Genomic DNA, 15,274 nt, shown 5'->3' on the forward strand with positions numbered 1-15,274 from the left:
TATATTCCTCTGTATTCTATAATCTGTATTCTACATTCAATATTCTTTATTCTATATTGTGTATTCCATATCCTATATTGTATATACCATATTCATCACTATTCTATATTCTTCTATAATCTATCTTCTATGTTCTGTCATCTTTATTCTATATTCTACATTCTATTATCTTCTATATTCTGTAGTCTATATTCTTTTATAATGTACATTCTCTATTCTATATTGTTCTATATTTTATATTCGTCCATATTCTATATCCTTCTCTATACTATATTCTTCTATAATCTATATTTTATCTTCCAAATTCTATATTCTACATTCTATATTGCATATTCTTCTATATTTTATATTCTACATTCTATAATCTACATTCTTCTATATTCTGTATTCTACATTCTGCATTCTATATTCTAAATTCTTGTATATTTTATATTCTATATTCTTTGTTCTACATTCTAAATTCTATATTCATCTATATTCTATATTCTTCTATATTCTATATTCTACATTCTTCTATTTTCCATATTCTGTACTCTATATTCTGCTTTGTCATTCTATATTCTATAATCTTTATTCTTCTATATGCTATATCCTACATTCTTCATTCTATATTCTAATGTTTTCTATAGTCTATATTCTCACTCTACATTCTATATTCTAAATTTTGTATATTCTATGTACTTCTATATTCTATAATCTATATTCTTTGGAATTCTATATTCTCTCTTCTATGTTCTGTATCTATATTCTATATGCTTCTGTATTGTATAATCTATATACCTCTACATTCCATATTCTGTATTCTATATTTTATGTTCTTCTGTTTCACATTTTACATATTATATTTTATATTCCATATTTGTCAATATACCATTTTTTCTATATACTATATTCTTTATTCCATATACTACATTCTGTATTCTGTATTGTATAGTCTATAGTCTGCATTCTATATTCTAAATTCTTCTATATTCTTTATTCTTCTCTTGTTTATATTCTGTGTTCTGTATACTATATTATACATTCTATATTCCGTATTATTCTATATTCTACTTTCTATATTCTAAATTTTTCCATACTCTATATTTTTCTCTATTCTCTATTCTGAATTGTATATTCTATATTCTGTACTATACATTCTAAACTCTATATTCTGTATTCTTGTATATTCTATATTCCATATTCTATGCTCTACATTCTATATTCTTTAATCCATATTCTACCTTCTATATCCTATATTCTTCTATATTGTAGGTCCTATATCCTGTATTCTATATTCAATATACTGTATTCATCCATATTCTATATTCTTCTATGTTCTCTCTTCTGTCTTGTATATTCTATATTCTGGCATATATTCTATGTTCTACAGTCTATATTCTTCGATATTCTATATTCTTCTGTATCTGTTTTCTACCTTCTCCTATAATCTATATTCTTTTATATTCTGTATTCTATCTTCTATGTTGTATATTCTTCTATATTCTATATTATTTATTCTATATTCTACTTGCAACATTCTATATTCTAAATTCTTCTATATTCTTCATTCTAAATTCTATGTTCATCTATGTTGTATACTCCATACTCTGTATTCTATATTTGGTATTCTATGTTCTATATTTTATAGTCTACAATATATTATATTCTTCTATATTCTGTATTCCATATTCTATAATCTACATTCTATATTCTTCTATATTCTACATACCATATTCTTCAATATTCTATATTCTATTTTCTATATTCTGTAGTCTATATTCTTCTATATACTATATTCTACATTCTATGTTCTTCTATATTCTATATTTGATTTTTTATATTCTATATTCCTCTACATTCTCTACTCTATATTCTTCTATATTCTTACTTGTCTATATTCTATATCCTATATTTTGTATTCTATATTCTACATTCAACATTCTATATTCTGTACTCTATATTCTTCTGTATTCTACATTCTCTTTGTTCTATGTTCTATATCCTATATTCTTCTATATACTATTTTCCTCTATATTCTGTATTCCTTATTCTTTTATATTCTATATCCTATATTCTACATTCTATATTCTTTTGTGTTCATTAATTTATATTTTGGTATATTCTATAATCAATATGCTTCCATATTCTTTATTCTGTATTCTTTTATTTTGCATATTTTATGTTTTATATTCATCAATATTCTATGTATTTTATCCTTCTATATTCTGTATTTATATAGTCTATATTCTTCTATGTTCCATAATCTGTATTCTTCTAATGTTCTATATTCTATGTTCTTTGTTCTATATACTATATTCTACATTCTGTATTCTTCTATATTCTATAATCTATGTACTTTTATTTTCTATATTCTATATTTTATATCTTATATTCTATATTCCATTTTCATCTTTGTTCTATGTTCTATATTCTACATTCCATATTCGATATCCTATATTTTACATTCTATAGTCTTCTATATTGTACATTTTATAGATTATATTCTATATGCCATATTCATCAATGTTCTATATTCTATATAGTATATTCTTCTATATTCTATATTGCATTTTCATCAACATCCTATATTCTACATTCTTCTATATTCTATCTTCTATGTTCTGTTTTCTATATTCTATGTATTACATTCTGTTCTGTGTATTCTATATTCTTCTATATTCTATAATCTATATTCCATATTCTACATTCTATATTTTAAATTCTTGTATATTCTTTATTCTTCTCTATTCCGTATTCCATGTTCTACTTTCTAAACTGTATATTCTATATTCTTCTATAATCTATATTCTCTATCCTTCTATATACTATATTCTTCTACATTCTAAATTTTATATTCCATATTTTTCTATATTATATATTCTACATTCTAAATTCTTTATTCTATAGTCTACATTCTACATTCTATATACTTCTATATTGTGTATTCTATATCTTATATTCTATATACCATATTCATCAATATTCTATTTTCTTCTATGTTCTATCTTCTATATTCCCCTATATTCTCTATTATTCTCTATTTTTTGTTCTATTTTCTCCTACATTCTGTATCTATGTTCTTCTATAGTCTTCGATAATGTATGTTCTATTTTCTATACTCTATATTCTGTATTCTACATTCTACATTCTGTATTCAATATTCTGTATTCTTCAGTATTCTATAATCTGAATTCTTCTACATTCTATATCCTTCTATATTGTATACTCTATATCCTTTTTTCTATATTCTTTATACCATATTCATCAATATTCTATATTCTATGTCATATTCTATATTCTTCAACAATGTATTATCTATATTCTACTTTATTCTACGTTGTATATTCTATATCATATGTTCTATATTCTATATACCATATTCATCAATATTCTACATTCTATATTCTATATTTTCCTGTATTCTATATTCGAAATTCTCCTATACTCTATATTCTGTATTTTACATTCTATATTCCTCTACATTCTTTATTTTATGTTCTGTATTGTATATTTTTTAATAATGTATATTCTATAATCTTCTGTATTCTATATCCTTCTATATTCTATATCCTTTCTTCTATGTTCTTCTATATTCAGTATATATATTCTTTTATATTCTATGTCCTATGTTGTATATTTTCTATATTATGTATTCTTCTATATATTCCGTATTCTATATTCTTCTATATTCTATATTCCATGTTATTCTATATTCTACATTCTTCTTTTTACTGTGTACTATATTCTACATTCCGTATTCTATGTTCTTCTACATTCTACATTCTATATTCTGTTTTCTGTATTCTATAGTATTCTATGTTCTATATTCTCTATTCTGTATTTTTCTACATTCTATATTCCATACTCTGTATTCTATATTTCATATATGGTGTTCTATATTCTGTATTCTATATTTTTCTATATATTATATACTTCTGTATTCTATAGTCCATATTCTATATTCTTTATTCCATATTCTACATTCTCTGTTCTACATTCCAAATTCTATTTTCTACAGTCTGCATTATATATTCTAAATTCTTCTATATTCTTTATTCTTCTCTAGTCTGTATTCCATGTTCTACGTTCTACATTCTGCATCCTATATTCCATTTTCTTCTATATTCTAAATTTTTCTAAATTCTATGCCAGTAGCTCCTTGGAAACTCTATGGGGCAGTTCTACTCTGTCCTACAGGGTTGCTATGAGTCGGAATCGACTCGACGGCACTGGGTTTATATACTTCTGTATTCTATATTCTGAATTCTATATTCTATAATCTACCTTCTAAACTCTATATTCTATATTCTTCTGTAATCTATATTCTATGTTCTTGTATATTCTGTATTCCATATTCTACATTCTATATTCTTCTATAATGTATATTCTATATTCTCATATATTCCATATTCTATATTCTAAGTTCTATATTCTATAGTCCTCTATATACTATATTCTTCTATATTCTGTATTCCATATTCCATACACTATATTCTACATTCTGTATTCTAAATTCTTCTATATTCTACATTCTAAATTGTATATTCTATCTTCTTCTATATTCTATATTCTTTTATATTCTATATTCCATCCTATGTATTCTATATTTGATGTTCCATTTTCTAAGTTGAATATGCTATATTCTTCTATATTCTGTATTCCGTATTCCATATTCTATATTCCACATTCTGTATTCTAAATTCTTCTATATTCTATATTCTACATTCTAAATTGTATATTCTATGTTCTTCTATAGTCTATATTCTTTTATATTCTATATTTTTCTATGTTCCATGTTCCATCCTCTGTAGTCTATATTTGATGTTCCATGTTCTATGTTGAATATCCTATATTTCTCTATGTACTATATTTTTCTGTATTCTATATTCCATATTCTACACTCTACATTCTATATTCTTCTATATTCCATAATCTTCTATATTCTATGATCTATATTCTATGTTCTTTTTTCTATATTTTATATTCTGTATTCTACATCGTACATACTATATTCTATAGTCTAAATTTTATATTCTACACTCTTCTCTATTCTGTATTTTTCTATATTCTCTATTCCATATTCTATATTTAGTGTTCTATATTCTGCATTCTAAATTCTATATTCTTTTATATTCTACTTCTATATTTTTCTATTTTCTATGTACTATATTCCATGCCCTGTATTCTATATTGTATATTCAATGTTCTATCTTCTAAATTTTTCTATATACTATATTTTTCTGTATGCTATATTCTAAGTTCCATATTCTATAGTCTGTATTCTATATGCTATATTCTACATTCTATATTCCTCTATATTCCGTATTCTATAGCCTATATTTTATGATCTACATTCTATATTCCATCATCTATATTCTATAATCTGTATTCTTCTATATTCTATATTTTATATTCTATGTTTTAAATTCTATATTCATTCTTCTATATTCTGTATTGTATAGTCTTCTATGTCTATATTCTTCTATAATGTATATTCTTTTCTTCTGTATTCAATATTCTAATTCTTCTATATTCTTCCATATTTTGTAATCTTCAGTTTCCTGTATTTTATATTCTTCTATATTCTAAATTCTTCTATATTCTATATTCTTTTTTATTCTGTGTTCTATCTTCTATGTTCTATATTCTGTATTCTTTTATGTACTATATTCTTGTGTATTCTATAGTCTATATTCCTTATTCTATATTGTATATTCTGTATTCTTCTATATTCTACTTTCTATATTCTATAATCTATATTCTTTTGATTTCTATATTCTACATTCTTCTATATTGTATATACCATATTAGTAAATATTCTATATTCTTCTATATTCCATCTTCTATGTTCTGTAGTCTGTCATCTATATTTTTCTCTATTCTTTAATCTCTATTCTAAATTTCTGTTCTATATTCTTCTATATTCTGTATTCTCTATTCTTCAATATTCTCTATCTTGTATAATGTATATTCTCTATTCTTCTATATTCCATACTCCATATTCTTCTATAATAATAATGAAGAATATAATAATAAAATATTCAAAAATGAAGAATGATATAATAATGAAGAATACATTAATGAAGAATAATATAATAATGAAGGAGAATATAACAGTGAAGAAGAATATACTAATGAAGAATTTATTAATAAAAAATACAATACTGAAGAATATAATTATGAGGAAGAATATAATAATGAAAAGAAATATAATGAATAATATAATAAGGAAGAATAATATAATAATAATGAAGAATATAATAACAAAGAATATAATAACGAAGAATATAATACTGAAGAAAAATATAATAATGAAGAAGAATATAATGAAGATTAAACTAATGAAGAAAAATATACCAATGAAGAATATAATAATGAAGATTATAATGATCAATAATATAATCTTGAAGAAGAATATAATAATGAGGAATATAATAATTAAGAAGAATAAAATAATGAAGAATATACAAATGAAAAAGAATACAATAATGAAGAATATAATAATGAAGAATGCAATAATGAAGAATATAATAAGGAAGAATAATATAATAATAAAGATTATAAAAATGAAGAAAAATATAATTATAAAGAACATAAAAATGAAGAATATAAAAAGGAAGACTGTAAAAATGAAGAATATAATAATGAGGACTAAAATGAGGTATATAATAATGAAGAATATAATAATGAAGAATATAATAAAGAATATAATAATGAGGAAGAATATAATAATGAAGAATATAATAACGAAGAATATAATAATGAAGAATATAATAAAGAGGAATATAATAATGAATACAGTCATAAAAAGAATATAATAATTATATTGTTCTGATTATTATATTCATCGTTATTATATTCTTCATTTGTATATTCTTCGTCATAATATTCTTCTTTATTATTACATTCTTCTTGATTATTATATATTCATTAGTTTATTCTTCATTCTTATACTCTACAGTATTATAGTCTTCATTATTATATTCTTCATTAGTATATTCTTCTACATTATTAGTCTTCATTATTATATTCTTAAATATTACATACTTCACTGTTATATTCTTCATTATCATATTTTTCTTCATTATTATATTCTTTTTTATTATTATATTCTTCATTATTTTATTCTTCATTATATTCTTTATTATATTCTTCATTATTATATTCCTTTTCATTATTAAATTCATGATTATATTTTTCTTCATTATTATATTCTTCATTATCATATTCTCCTTTATAATATTCTTCATTATTATATTCTTCATTTTTGTATTCTTCTTTATTATTATATTCTTCATTATTATATTCTAAATTATTGTGTTGTTCATCGTTATGTTCTTCATTATTATATTCTTCCTTATGTTATTCACTATATTCTTCATTATTACATTCTTCTTCATTATTGTATTTTTCATCATTATTATATTCTTCATTCATATATTCTTCTTGATTATTATATACTTCATTATTATATTCTTCCTCAAGATTATATTTTTCTTCATTATATTCCTCATTATCATATTCTTCTTCATTATTATATACTTCATATACTATTCTTCTAAATTATTATATTCTTCATTGTTATATTCTTCATTATTATATTCTTCCTTTTTATATTCTTCATTATTATATTCTACATTATTATGTTCATTATATTTTTCATTATATTCTTTGTTATTATGTTGTTCATTATTATATTATTCATTAATGTATTCTTCATTATTATATTCTACATTATTATTGTCTTCATTGTTATATTCTTCATTATTGTATTCATTATTATATTCTTCTTCATTATTATATTCTTCTTCAGTACATTGCTGATTATCATATTCTTGTTCAGGATTATATCCTTCATTATTTTAGTCTTCATTATTATGTTCTTCATTATTATATTCTCTTTCATTAATGTATTCTTCTTCATAATTATATTCCACATTATTATATTTTTACTATTATATTCTTCATTTTTATATTATTCATTATTTTATTCTTCTTCATTATTATATTCTTAGAAATTATTATATTCTGCATTATGTTCTTCATTTTTATATTCTTCATTATTATATTCTTCTTCATTGTTTATTCATTATTGTATTCTTCACTAATATATCTTCATTATTTATACTTCTTTATTATATTCTTCATTATTATATACCTCTTTATGTTCATTATTATATTCTTCTTCATTATTGTATTCTTCATTATTATGTTCCTCATTATTGTATTCTTCATTATTATACTGTTCACCGTTTTATTCTTCATTATTATCTTCTTCATTAGTATATTCTTATTTAGTGTATTCTTCATTAGTATATTCTTCTTCATTGTTATAGTCTTCATTATTATATTTTTCTTCATTAATGTATTCTTCATTATTATATACTTCTTTATTATATTCATTATTATATATTTCTTTATATTCTTCATTATTTTATTCTTCATTGTTATATTCATTATTATGTTCTTCATTATTGTAATCTGCATTATTATAGTCGTCACTGTTATATTCTTCAGTATTATATTCTTCTTCATTATTATATTCTTCATTACTACATTTTTGTTCATTATTATATCCTTCATTATTATATTCTTCATTATTATCTTCTACAATATTATATTCTCCTTCTTTATATTCCTCATTATTATATTCATTACTATATTCTTCATTACTCTATTATTTTTCAGTATTATATACATTATTATATTCTTCATTATACTATTCTTCATTATTATATTGTTCATTATTATATTCTTCATTTGATATTCTTCATTATTATGTTATTCATTATTATATATTTCTTCATTCTATTGCTGTTGATTATTATATTGATCATTATTATATTCTTTTTCATTATTGCATTCTTGTTCATTAATATGTTCTTCATTATATTCTTCATTGTTACATTCTTCATCATTATTATATTTGTCTTTATTATATTCTTCACTATTATATTCTTCGTTATTATATTCTTCATTAGTATATTCTTCATTATTATATTCTTCATTTTTACAGTCTTCCTTTTTATATTGTTTAGTATTATGATAAAAAAAGTCTTCCATGTATTCTTCATTATTACATTCTTCATTATTATTTTCTTTTTCATTAGTATGTTCTTCATTATTTTATTCTTCATAATTATTATATTCCTCATAATTATATTCTTCATTAGTGTATTATTGATCATTATAGTCTTCATTTTTATATTCTTCGTTAGTATATTCTTCTTCATTGTTATATTCTTCTTCATTATTATATCATTCTTTAATGTATTCAATATTATATGCTTCTTCAATATTATATTCTTCATTATTACAGTCTACAGTATTCGTCATTATATTCTTCATCATTGTATTCTCATTATTATATTGTTCATTGTTATATTCCTCATTATTATATTCTTCATTATATTCTTCTTCATAGTTATATTTTTCATAATTATTTTCTTCATTATTATATTCTTTATTATTGTATTCTTCATTATTATATTCCTCATTTGTAGATTCTTCGTTATTACATTCTTCCTAATTATTATATTCTTCATTATTATATTCTTCTTCATTATTATACACTATTACATTCTTCATTATTCTTCTTTATTATATTTTTCATTATTATATTCTTCAGTTTCAAATTCTTTTTGATTATTATATTCTTCATTATTATAATCTTCTTAATTATTATATCCTTCATCATTATATTCTTCATTATTACATTCTTTATTATATTCTTCATTATTATATTATTTTTCATTATTATATTCATTATTGTATTCTTTTTCATTATCATATTCTTCATTATTATATCTTCGTTATATTCTTTAGTTTTATCTTCTTCATTATTACATTCTTCAGTATTCATTATTATATTCTTTTTTATTTTTATATACTTCATTATTGTATTCTTTTTCATTATTATATTCTTCATTATTAAAATATTGATTATTATATTCTTCATTATTATATTCTTTGTTATATTCTTTATTACATTCTTCATTATTCTATTCTTTCTTATTATATTCTTCATTATTGTACACTACATTAGTATATTCTTCTTTTTATATTCTTCCTCATTATTATATTCCTTATTATATTCTTCATTACCATATTATTTTTTATTATTATATTCTTCATTATTATAGTCTCCATTATTCTATTGTTCATTATTCTATTCTTCTTCATTGTTATATTCTTCATTATTATAGTTTTCATTATTCTATTCTTTATTATTATATACATTATTATATTCTTCATTTTTATATTCTTCATTATTATATCCTTCATTATTATATCATTCATTATTATATTCTTCATTTTTATGTTCTTCATTATTATGTTCTTCATTTTTATATACTTCTCTATTTTTATATACTGCCGCATTATTATATTCTTCCTTATTGTAATCTTCTTCATTATTATATTCCTCATATTCTTCATTATTGAATTCTTCATTATGGTATTATTCATTATTATATTCTTAATTATTATAGTCTTCATTATTCTATTGTTCATTATTCTATTCGTCATTATTATATTATTCTTCAGTATTATATTCTTCATTATTATATTTTCCTTATAGTCTTCATTATTATATTCTTCCTTAGTATATTCCTTATTAATATAAAAAAATAGTCTTAATCTATTCTTCAGTATTGTATTCTTCATTATTATAGTCTTCTTCATTATTATATTATTCTTTATTATTATATTCATCTTCATTATTCTATTCTTCGTTATTCTATACTTCATTATTATATTCTTTATTAGTTAGATTCTTCATTAATATATTCTTCATTATATTTTTCTTGATTATATTCATTATTATTCTCTTCGTTATTATACTGTTCATTATTATACTCTTCATTATTATGTGCTTCATTATTATATTCTTTATTATTATATTCTTTTTCATTATTATTTTCTTCATTATTAGATTCTTCATTATTGTATTCCTCATTATTATATTCTTCATTATTATATTCTTCATTACATTCTTGATTATCACATTCTTCTTCATGATTATATTCTTCATTATTTTAGTCTTCATTAGTGTATTCTTCATTATATCCTCTTTCATTAATGTATTCTTCATCATTATATTCCACATTATTATTTTTTATTACATTCTTCATTATTTTTTTCTTCATTATTATATTCTTCGTTCTTATATTCTTCTAAAATATTATATTCTGCATTATTATGTTCTTCATTTTTATATTCTTCATCTTTACATTCTTCATTATTGTATTCTTCTTCATTACTATATTCTTCATTTTTATATACTTCATTATTTTATTTTTCATTATTGTATCCTTCATTATTATACGCTTCATTATATTCTTCATTACTATGTTTTTCATAATTATATTCTTAATTTTTGTATTTGTCTCAATTATTATATAAATCCTCATTATTATATTCTTTTTTGTATTCTTCATTATTATATCCTTCATAATTATATTCTTCATTATTATACTCTTTAATATTTTAGTCTTCATTAGTATATTCTTCGATATTCTTCATTTTTATATTTTTCATTATTGTATTCTTCATTATTATAACCTTCATTAGTATATTCTGCATTATTATATTCATTTTGTATTCTTCTTCATTATTATATTCTTCTCCATTTTCTATTCTTCATTATTATATACGTTAGTATATTCTTCATTATTATAAACTTCTTTATTATTCTATTATTCTTCACTTTTCCATTCTTCATTATTATATGCTTCTTAATCATATTCTTCATTATTATATCCTTCAATATTATATTCTACATTATTATATTCTTAATTATATTCTTCATTATTATATTCTTTTTCATTTTCGAATGCTTCGTTAGTATATTCTTCATCATTATTATATTCTTCATTATTATATACTTGATTGTTATATTCTTCATTTTTATATTCTTTATTACTATATTCATCATTATTATATGCTTCTTCATTATTATATTCTTCTTCATTATTACATTCTTCATCATCATAATCTACATTATTAGTCATTAGTATATTCTTCATCATTATAGTCTCCATTATTATATTGTTCATTGTTATATTCTTCATTATTATATTCTGCATTATATTCTTCTTCATAGTTATATTTTTCATAAATATGTTCTTCATTGTTGTATTCTTTATCATTATATTATTCATTATTCTGTTCTTCATTATTATATTCTTCATTTGTAGATCCTTCATTATTACATTCTTCCTCAATATTATTTTCTTCATTATTATATTCTTTTTCATTATTATAGTCTTCATTATTATATTCTTCATTATTGTACACTTCATTATCATATTGTTCTGATTGTTACAGTCATCATTATTATATTCTTCATTTGTATGTTCTTCTTTATCATAATATTTTTATTATTACATTCTAGGAAAATAATGAACAATATAACAATGAAGACTGCAATAATGAAGAAAATAACAATGTAGAATATAATAATGAAGAGTACATTAATGAAGGGGAATATAATAATGAAGTATATAATAGTGAAGATAACAGTGAATAATATAATAATGAAGATCAGAATAAAGAAGAATATACTAATGAACAACATAATAATGTAGAATACAATAATGAAGAATACATTAGTGAAGAAGAATATAATAATGAAGATGAATATAATAATGAAGAATATAATAATGAAGGATATAACAATGAAGAATATAATAATTTAGAACAATAGTAAATGAAGATTATAATAATAAAGAATATGATAATGAAGAATATAATGAAGAAAAATATAAGATTGTGGAAGACTATAATAATGAATAATATAATATTGAAGGATACAATAATGAAGAATATAAAAATAAAGAATATAATAACAAAGAATATAATAATGGAGAATATAATAATGATGAATTTAATAATGAATAAGAATATAATGAACACTATAATAAAGAAAAATATACTAATGAAGAATATAATAATGAAGATTATAATGATCAATAATATAATAATGAAGAAGAATATAATAATGAGGAATATAACAATTAAGTAGAATAAAATGAGGAATACACTAATGGAAAAGAATGTAATAATGAAGAATATAAGGAAGAATAATATAATAATAAAGAATATAAAAATGAAGAAAAATATAATTATGGAGAATATAAAAATGAAGAAGAATATAAAAAGAAAGACTGTAAAAATGAATATAATAATGAGGACTATAATAATGAGGTATAAAATAATGAAGAATATAATAAAGAAGAACATAATAATGGGGAAGAATATAACAATGAAGAAGAATATAATAATGAAGAATATAACAAAGAATATAATAATGAACAATATAATAAAGAATAATATAATAATGAAGAATATAACAACGAAGAATATAATGAATAATATATTAATGAAGAATACAATAATGAAAAAGAATACAATAATGAACAATATAATAACAAAGAACAATAGAATGAAGTATATAATAATGAACATAACGAAGTATGTAATAATGAAGAATATCAAATGAACAAGAAGATAATAATGAAGAAAAGTATAATGAAGAATATAATAATGAATATAATACTGAAAAAATATCATAATGAAGAATATAGTAATGTAGTGTAAAATAATGCAGAAGAATATAAGGAAGAATATAATAATGAAGAGTACAATAGTGGAGAATATAAAAATGAAGAATGTGATATTGAAGAATATAATAAAGAAGAATGTAATAATGAAGAATATAATAATGAAGATTTTAATACTGAGGAAGAATAATGAAGAATATAATGAAAAAATATAATAATGAAGAATATAATCATAAAGAGTATAATAATGAAGAGTATAATCATGAAGAGTATACTCATGAATAATACACTCAATAAGAATATAATGATGAAGAATATATTAATGAGGAGTATAACTAATAAAGAATATAAAAATGAAGAATGTAATAATGAAGAGTAAAATAATAAAGAATAGAATAATTAAGAAAAACATAATAATGAAGAATAATATAATAATGAAGGCTAAAATAATGAAGAGTATAAAAATGAAAAATAGATTAATGAAGAATATATTAATGAAGATTGCACTAATGAAGAGTAAAATAATCAAGACTATAATAATGAAAAATATAATACTGAAGAACATAATATTGAAGAATATAGTAATAATGAATAGAATAATGAAGAAAATAATAATCGAGAATATAATAATGAAGAATATGATAATGAAGAATATAATAATGATGAATATACTATTTAAGAATATAATAATGAAGACTAATAATGTAGAAGAATATACTAATGGAGAACATAATAATGAAGACTGTAAGACTGTAGAGTATAAGAATGAAGAATATAATAATGAAAAAGAATATAATAATGAGGGACATAGTAATCAAGAAGAATGTAATAATAAAGAATATTATGACAAAGAATATACTAATGAAGAATATAATAATGAATATAATCATTAGAACAATATAATAATGAAAAAAATGAAGAATATAATGAAGACCATAACAATGAAGAAGAATATACAAGAATATACTAATGAAGAATATAATAATGAAGACTATAATAACGAAGAAGACTATAGAAATGAAGAATATAATAAGGAAGAATATAATAATAAGGAAGAATATAATAATGAAGAAGAATATAATACTGAAGAAGAATAAAATAACAAAGAATATAATAATGAAAAATATAATAAAGTACAATAATAAGCAGGAAAAATATAATAATGAAGAACAACGAAGAATATAATGAAGAATATATTAATGAAGAATACACTAATGAATACAATAATGAAAAAGAATATAATAATGAACAAGAGAATGAAGTACATAATAATGAAGAACATAATAACGAAGTATGTAATAATGAAGAATATCAAATGAAGAAGAATATAATAATGAAGGGTATAATAAAGAACAATATAATAATGAAGAATGGTATAATGAAGAATATAATAATGAATATAATACTGAAAAATAATGCAGTAGTGAAGAATATAATAATGAGGAAGAATATAATAAGGAAGAATATAGTAATGTAGTGTACAATAATGAAGAAGAATACAATAATGAAGAACATAATAATGAAGAATATAGTAAAGAAGAATGTAATAATTAAGAATATAATAATGAAGATTTTAATAATGAAGAATAATGAATATAATGAAAAAAATATAAAGATGAAGAATATAATAATGAAGAGTATAATCATGAAGAGTATACTCATGAAGAGTATACTCATGAAGAATACACTCAAGAAGAGTATAATCATGAAGAATATATTAATGAGGAATA

At 20.3% G+C, this 15,274-nt stretch overlaps 1 pseudogene; it reads left to right on the top strand.

The window, feature by feature from the left end:
- The window catches only part of LOC126058419 (olfactory receptor 6C3-like), a 41,944-nt pseudogene extending 29,433 nt beyond the window's left edge, over positions 1 to 12,511 (top strand).
- Positions 12,512 to 15,274: the final 2,763 nt, after the last annotated feature.

This window comes from Elephas maximus, chromosome 14 (assembly GCF_024166365.1).
Source record: "Elephas maximus indicus isolate mEleMax1 chromosome 14, mEleMax1 primary haplotype, whole genome shotgun sequence".
Classification (NCBI taxonomy): domain Eukaryota; kingdom Metazoa; phylum Chordata; class Mammalia; order Proboscidea; family Elephantidae; genus Elephas; species Elephas maximus.